Source organism: Phyllostomus discolor, chromosome 5 (assembly GCF_004126475.2).
Source record: "Phyllostomus discolor isolate MPI-MPIP mPhyDis1 chromosome 5, mPhyDis1.pri.v3, whole genome shotgun sequence".
Taxonomy (NCBI): Eukaryota; Metazoa; Chordata; class Mammalia; order Chiroptera; family Phyllostomidae; genus Phyllostomus; species Phyllostomus discolor.
Window position 1 is genome coordinate 158,837,801 of NC_040907.2, and position 9,172 is coordinate 158,846,972.

Consider the following 9,172-nt stretch of genomic DNA (forward strand, 5'->3'; position numbering starts at 1 on the left):
CCACAGTAAGCAGAATTTTTGCATTTTAATGTTTTTTAAATTCAGGATTTATCTTAGAATCAATGGAATAAAATTGCCAATGTCAGCCAGATGGCAGTTTTAGAGCTATTGTGCAAAATCTCCTATAGACAGCTTCTGGAAAAGTTAAGAAAGCACCATCATCAAACACCTTAGAGTGAATAAAATATGAGAGTATGTAGCTAGCATTTATTAACCACTTTCCACGGGCTGGTGTGCCAGTTAACTGTTGCCACATCACTGCTGTCTATCCAACAACCATAAAACCTCAGTATTATGCAACACTCAATATTTATTATTTCTCCTGTGGCTATGGGGTGACTGAGCAATTCTCTGATGTAGGCCAGTCTCCGCTGGGCTCACCATGTGTCTGCAGTCAGCTACAGTTGGATAAGCATTCCTGCTGATCTTGGCTGAGTCGCTGAATGTTTGGATAGTTCTGTGCTGTTGTCTGGGACACATTCCCTCCCTCCTGTGGTCTTTTACCATCGACAGATTACCTTTGTTTTGTATTCATGGTAGCAGAATTCCAAAAGAGGAGATGGACTCACGCAAGCAGTTTTTCAAGCTTCAGTATGAATACCATCTACCATTCTACTGGCCAAAACAAGTCAGGTGCCTGTGTCGAGAGTGAGCTTTAAAAACAAACTTGATTTTCACTCTTCCTCTAAGCCCTCTTCGGCATATTGTAAGATGTAGCTGGAAAAGACACCTGCTGCCCCCGTTGAGGGGGAAGATGACTTTTCAGTCTGAGAGCTCTCAATCCTGCCAGCGTAACCCGTGAATGAGCCTTACTTGCCTGATATGCGTGGGTTTAGAGACTATTTATTATTTAATTCTTAATAATACTCCGTTAACAATCATTGTAATTAAAAACTACAGTATACCCTTGAAAGAAGCCAAACACACCTTCCTTTAAAACCCACCCATCCTTCAGAAAGCTAAAAGTGTTGCAACTATCACTGAAAATGTATCCAAGTGCCCCATATCAGCTCTTTGTGGAAATTCCATTACATCTCTCCCAAGGAACAAAAAACCCACCAATTTGTGAGGAACACTAAGGCCAATACTTTGCTCAAGACTGGTGATCACAATCTCCATTTCTTAGAAACCACCTATCCAGATTTTCCTCTCTGAATCAGTATGATGAGGGGTGGCTGATCCTGTTGGAAGCTAGCACTGTTAGTGTCAGACCTGTACTGAATGCTAGCCTTGAACATAAAAGGTTAAGAAAAGAATAAGATAGTGAGTCAAAGGAGTAGGGTCTGTTCATCTGAATTTATTTTGTAACTTGAGCCTCATGTCAATTTTCTCCAAAAATTTTTTTGGAATATTTTATATAAAAGTGAAGAAGAACATTCCTTTTATGCCACATTTTTACCCCCAAATCATCCTTTCAGATCCTGTACATTACAATCTCATTGTGACCCTCATTCTTCAGGGGGCCATCTCCCCTAGTTTGTTTCTCTTTGACTTAAACACTAACTGATGGCAAGGTCCAGACAAATGGCTTCAGACAAACAGGGCACCTGGATATTTTTACTTCTTGTGCTTGTCTAATTAAATAAAACTTTGCTCTGTGAGCTGCCTTGGAAATGACAGTGGACTTGCTGTCATACTTGAGTCGCAGTCTGTTCAAACTTCAAATGAGCCTCGCATTCAGGGCTCACATTTCCTGAGCAGCGGATAGAGAGACTGCAAGATATCATAGACAATTGCCTATGTCATAAAAGAATGTTTCCAGACTTGTAAGGGGGGGGGGGGTCAAACAAATAATAAATTAAAAGAAGCCTCCTTTAAAATCTGATCTTACGGGGTAAGTCAGAGATGTGAACAACTACAAATCAAAGATATCCCCCAAAAGATAGCTCATGAATCAAAGCTTAGGCTACTGCTGGGAAACAGCAGCTTCCCTGGCTTAGTTACACAAACACCCTGAGCACCAGCAGGGTTCTGAGGCCCCACTTTGCTATTCAGAACCAGCAGTCCTTGGAAGCACAAAAGAAAAAAAATCTATCTACCTATCTGGGTAAAATTATTTTTGCTATCTATTTTTATGTAGGCTTATCCTATTTGTACAATCTAGTTTGCTGCTATTTATGTTGATATATTTGACAACCGTGGTCCTAGGTGATAAATACAGATTGGTTTGTTTCATTTTCTGGGCTAGACTAAGTAATATGTCACCATCTCTGCTTTGGTGGATGGCCAACGTTATGCTTTTTCTTATTCGCTTTTTGAAGTCATTCAAATTAAAGATGCATTTAAGAATTAACGAGGGTTTTAAAACACATCCATATAATGGAATATTTTTTAGCCATTAAAAAGGATGAGGTAACATTAGCATCAAAAAGTTGAAATACTTTGAAATAAATCTCACAAAATATGCATAAGAGCTATAAGAAGAAAACCACAAAAGTCTGAAGAAATGGATCAAAGGAGAACTAATTAAATTTGTAGATATCCATGTTTATTGATAGGAAGACTCAATAGTGTTAAGATGTCAGTTCTACCCAATTTGATCCATTGATTCAATGCAATCCTAGTCAAAATCCGAGTAACTTACTTCGTGGCTATCAATAGATTCCTTCTAAAATGTATATGGAGAGACAAGAGACCCAGAATAACTGACCTAATAAAGGAGAAGAACAAACCTGGAGAACTGACACTACTTGACTACAAAATTTAAAATGAAGCTACTGTAATCAAGGCAATGTGATGCTGGCAAAAGAATGGACAGGGGAATCAATGGAACAGAACAGAGGGTCCAGCAATAGACCACATAAATACAGTCAACTGAGCTTTGACAAAGAAGAAATTTCAGCATCTCAGTAGAAAAAGGGTAGTCTTTTCAATAAGTGGAGGTGGAACCACTGGACATCCACCTGCAAATGAATTAACCTACACCTGATACCTTCCACAGAAATAAACACAAAATGGACCAAGACCTAAATGTAAAACAGAAAATTATAAAGTTCCCAGAGGATAATGTAGGTACTACATCAAAGGAATGATCCATGAAAGGCTTGATTGACTTTGAAAGACCCCTTGGCAATTTTTTTACTTTTTTTTTTGGTGAAAGTAAACATATCCTTATTGTATGATTCAGCAATCACATTCCTTGGTATTTACCCAAATGAATGGAAAACTTAGGTTTACATGAAAAACCTGCAAAAATGAATGATTATAGCAGCCTTATTCATAACTGTCAAAACTTGGAAGTAACCCAGATGTCCTTCAATAGATAAATGGATAAACAAACTGTGGTACATCCATACAGTGGAATAGTATTCAACACTAAATAGAACTGAGCTGATAAGCCAAGTTAACACATAGTGGATCCTTAAATACATATTGCAAAGGGAAAGAGGACAATCTAGAAAGGCTACATACTGTATGAATCCAGCTATACAATATCCTGGAAAAGGTAAAACTATGAAGAAAGTAAATAGACCAGTGGTCACCAGGAGTTCTAGGGAAGAAGGGATAAAAAGATGGAACACAGAGGACCTTTAGTGCAAACTACTTCATACCATGTTATAATGGTGAGTACAAGTCATTATGCATTTATCAAAACCAGAAAATGAGCAACAGAAGGAGTGATCCCCTAGTGTAAACTATGGGCTTTGTTTGCTAATGTGCTAATATTGGTGCATGGATTGTAACAAATACCACGCTGTTGTGGGATGTTGGATTATACCAGGGGAAGGGAAGGACATAGAGCTTTGACTTCTCCTCATTGCAGGCCACTACCATCAAAACCTGCCCACCAGATATGGGCACCCTCACTGCTGGATCCGGGGTGGCATCTAGAGGGTGACTTTTTCCCTTCCTAGTAGGAACATGACATACACAATTAGCAGTTTCTCATGGCACAAACAAAAGCCTGCGCCATGAAGGAAGTGTGAGCAAACAGCGTGTTGGCAGCATGCCACTGTGCCAGGCCCAGCAAGGCTAATGTTTCTCTGGGCTGCAGCTGAAGCACAGATGGAGTGAGGCTGCGTCTAGGCTTAGCCTTTTGTATTGGCTTTTGAGAATTCTACTGGGGCTAAACAACCAGAAGTTTCTGTTTGGTTTTATTTTGATTTGTTTGAACAGTCAACCATATGCTACTGCCTCAAATCAGCCAGTCCCCATAGGTGACGACAAAGATTTTATCCATTCCACAAGGGTGGTATTGGCCCATGATGGAGGAATGCAGATGGTTCTCTACTAGCAACAGTGTCTTTGGGGTGATTTTGGATGCTTCTTTAAAAAATTATCACCTCGGTATTGGAAAAATCCCTTCCATTAGCCTTGCTGCAGGTTTGTGAAGCTACTTCTATGACTGTGTGATTTTCCTAATCTCCAAAGATGAAACAGTTGTTGAAGTACAGACACTAAAACTCCTTGGAAATACTGGTGTGGGGACCAGGTAAAAACAATTATCTTTTAGGTGAAAATGAGGGACTAGAAATCTTTTACTGTGTAGGGTCATTACCCATTTCTTAAACTTACATGACAAAATGCATTTGAATAGTTTATAATAAATACAGATTCGTATTCCTCTATTTTTTTAATGGTTCTGTCACTCTTCAGAGAGTGGGGATTTGGGCCCCTTAACAATCACCCCAGGTGGCTGACCTGGTTATTGAGTGGGGCCTTCATGTTGTCAGAGCTATGCTCTGCTGAACAAGGGAGCCCCAAATTCTGTTACTGAAAGACATAAATGGGAAGTTTTAACTTGCTGCTCTGGGTTCAAGGGCATTAAATATTTTCTTCCAACTGGAGGACAACAATTTCCTGACACTTGAATTTTCTTGGTGAAGGAAAACCTTTGATATCCACGGAAAGAGGCCACTCAACGTCTGGGAGGGCCCAGTTTTCAAAAGAAAATGAGAAAACCCAAAAAACCCAAACCTCTTTTTGATCACCAGAGTCACCAGGACAGCATTTCTAATATGAATTTAGGAAGTATAAACACACACACTTGTTTTTTCAGCTTTGATTTTAGAAGACCTGATTTACATGTGGTATGAACTCTGCCACTTAGGAAAAGAGAAAAGGGGTGAAAGAATTACCCCAACACTTGGAAAGGAAAATCCTGCTGGCAGAACCTCTAGGTGTTGCCTTTTCCCATATTTTCACTTATCAAAGAGAAAAGCCCTGAAGCTCCTGAAAACTGGCGATGATTCAAGGATTACAATAGGGGATTTATTAATAAATTATAGTGTATTTATTCAATAGAATATTATGTTGCAAACATTATGATAACACTCATAAACAATCAGTAATGCATGAAAAGACAGTAACATGTTCAGTGAGAGAGAAAAATGGAGAACTGTGGAACCATGTGTTGCATTTCAACAATTACTCATAAACACATAATCAGTTATGTGAAAATATGACCAAGCTGTTAGGTAGAAATATATAATTTTATTTTTTTACAAATGGATAGGTTAGATGGCTTATATTTTCTAAAGGTTTTTTAAAAGATTTTTTATTTATTTTTATTTTTAGAGAGGGAAGGGAGGGAGAAAGAGAGAGAAAAACATCAATGTGCGGTTGCTGAAGGCCGTGGCCTACAACCCAGGCATGTGCCCTGACTGGGAATCAAACCTGCGATGCTTTAGTTTGCAGCCCACGCTCAGTCCACTGAGCTATGCGAGCCAGGGCTAGATGGCTTATATTTTAAAAAAAAATTTCTAGGCCTTTTTTTCTTACTAAAATTTGATACCTCTCTATTATCATTCAGAATGAGTATAATTCAAGGTGATAAGGGTGCAGAAACTACTTCCAAGTTAAATAAAATAATTTAAAGCATTTTAGGAAACCTGATTTTGGAGTTAGGACTCCAGGAATAATCAGGGACAGTTCCATGACTGATGCTACATGGACCCCTGAGAATGTTCAGGAGCACCTGGCACCATCCCCTGTTCCATGCAGTCAGTGCACATGAGAACCCCAAAGCAAAGCAAGCAAAGGAGCTGAGAAAATGACTTGATAGCCAGACAAAAAAAAATTGTGATGGTATGTTTTTACAGTAGTCTTCAATATACAGGACACCTTTGGAATTAAATGTATTGTTGGATCCAGAACTGAATCAGAAACCAGAGATAAAAGTTACCAGAGGGTTCAGATTTCAGCCCAGCACAAGGAAGAACCTCCAAACGCTCAGAGCTCCAGAGGACCGCAGCTCCGCAGCCGGTCCATGCTCAGGCCGAAGCTGGAGGATCCATTGTCCAGGATGCTGGTGAAGGGATGGTCGCCCGCAGCATCCTCCCCATCTCTGGGACCCTGAGGTCTCAGATTTACAGAGTGGAGGCTTTATTTGGCCAAGCAGACAGGACAGGCACAACTTCTCCCCTCACACAGATGAGACACGTTCTGCTCAGAGAAATGAACTCAATGGCCAAAGTCTCCGAGCAAGACAGCAGCAGAACCGCTGACTTCAAACCAAAGCTGTGAGCATTGTACGTGCACTCGGACACCAGGATATAATAAATATGGATATAATATAATAAATATGTCACAGAGACTCAGGGAGTCCGACCCCTAAATGGTAAGTGGGCAGGAAAAACAACAACTTCCCCTCAACCTTGGCCTTTGTGACTGGAGTGCCTGTTTTGTCCAGCACCACAATTTGCAGGGAAAGAGTCACAGCTGAGGCCACAGTCCCATCGGAAGCCTTGTTGTCCGGGAGGCACTTGGAGCCCCTCAGGGGGCCAGGGAGACTCCTTGGGTAGCAGCCCCAGTGGCAGTGACTGGGCGTGAGGCTGGGGGCAGGAGCTGCTGGCTCAGGTAGGAAACACCAAGCGCCTACGCTGGGATGGAGAATGCTGATTCCCAAGTGAGAACAGGAGCCTGCCACACACAGGGGGGCAGGAGCCACAGGCCTCGGGTCTCAGGAAAACTGTGTGTCCCCGGAGGAGATGTGAGCACCCTCGCCCAAGGGAACCCAGGGCACCCTGCAGGTCTGGGCGGGGGGCCGTCATTCTCAGCCTTGCGTCTGGCCCTGTGGCCTCAGACTCTGTAGCTGTCACGACTGCCATTGCTGCTGCTGCTCGGCCACAAACAGAAATCAGGGGAAAGCAAGAAAGAGAGACAAAAATATTCAGGTAAAATGAAACTGCGAGCATTAGGCAGGCTTTCTTTCTCTTCAGAGGACTCTTGTGGTGTTAACACTGTGTGAACGGTGTGCTCACCATCCCAGTGGCTGGTGATTTCCCTCCAGGGAGGGCTGGGATAAAGTAAAAATCATTTCGATTAGCACTTACTGAGCACACATCACGCACAGGCACTCTGCTGGAACATTTTCCACGTGGTGATTCACGTCGGCCTGTTGGAGGACTCACGAACTGGCGGTTTTCAATAGGCTCCTTTTATAGGTATGGAAACATGAACAGAGACATTTCAGGAGACTGCCCACTCCAAGGTGGAAACCTTGGAGTCCAGTGAGATGCAGGGCTGAGATGCAGGCTCCAGCAGTCTCACCCCAAACCCACGGGACAGGGGACCACAGCGGGATGCTCACGGCTCCCACAAGGAAATTAAGTGCTCGAGAAAGGTTATGTGACTTCCCCAAAGCCACACAGCTCATGAAGAGCAAATCAGAACTACAACCCTAGTCTTCCAGACCATGCCTAATGATCGTCCCTCAGCCTGAAAAACATATTCTGGACCCATATTCTCCTTGCTTACGGAAAGTTCCTGAATAAGTCTCTCAGACAAGATCAACATAGAGATTGAACCAGTTGTTCTCTGCCACCTCCAGTGAGTCAGGCCCTCACTGTGTCACCCGCTGTCATTGCTTACAGAGTCCTCACAGCCAACGTGGGAAACAGTGTTTTTATCTCCTTATCTACAGGAAATAAGCGCCCTGTCTGAAGTCACAGGGGCAGTGAGCAGAGGAGAGATGCGAAGCAAGTCCACTCTCCCTCAGTGCAGCCCTCACCACCTCACACCTCAGTTTACCCCCCAAATGAAAGAGTTCTTTCCACACAAAACAGCACAACAGATAAAACCAATTAAACTTGAATCTTAGCCACATTGACTTAGTAGAACCCCGTTAAATTTTTTTCTAAATGTCTTAGTCTTTAATAATTAATTAAATTGAGCTCATAAACAGGATAAACCTGACTCCACTGTAATGAGGTGTTTTCCTCTACCTCACATACTTTTACTGGTGTCTACGATCACTTTTCACAAAAGTCATGTCCTTCTCAGGAAGGCAGGTAGATTTCTCTGAGGTTTGGTCTCCATGTTACCCTCTCACTGACTCAAAAATTTTGAACAGCAATAGGATAGATTCTAATAAAAAGACACCACCGAGACATTGAAAAGTCATGTCACATAGTAGGAATAAATATGTATGTGTGACAAATAACTCAGCCAGATTAGATATATAACAAATAACAAACATAACAAAACCCAAAAACTTCCAAAACTCAATAAGAGAAAGGTAGGTAACATAATAGAATAAAACCCAAAAGATTAGAGCAAAAATTCACAAAAGTGGATATCCAAATGAAAAACTGACTTTTGTAGGTATCAGGGAAATACTTATTAAAATCAGTAAGTGATAATATTTCATAATTAAAGGATAGATAAAATAAAAAAGATAGAAAATATCGAGTGTCAGTGTATAGTAACCAAAACTCCCATTCACTGCTGATGCGAGTATAAATTGCTGCAATTACTTTGGAAAAAGTATTTGGCAGTACCTACTAAAGCTGAACATAATTGTTTGCAGAATTGGACATGTGTCTACATGTTCACCAAAAGACACATGTGAGAATATTTATAGAATCACTCTTCATATTAATCTCAAATCATGTAGTTAAATAATTCGCAAATACACTATAGAAGAAACTTTGTAAAAGCAAAAAACAACTTAACACTGAACAGAAATCCAAATATAAGAATGGAAGTACAATTAGATTTTTATGTACATAAATGTGTAAAACCAAGTGAAGCCAACCCAGGCTACCGAAAGTCGAAACAGAGGCAAATCCTGGAGACGGAAGTGACCGCAAGGGGTCTGATGAGAGCAAATGTGCTTTTCTTGACCTGAGTGCTGGCTTCACAGGTGTGTTCATTTGTGAAAACCCAGAAAGCAGTGCAGTGATGATATGGGCTCTTTTTAAGGTTCCCTACTCTTTTTTTAAGATTTTAT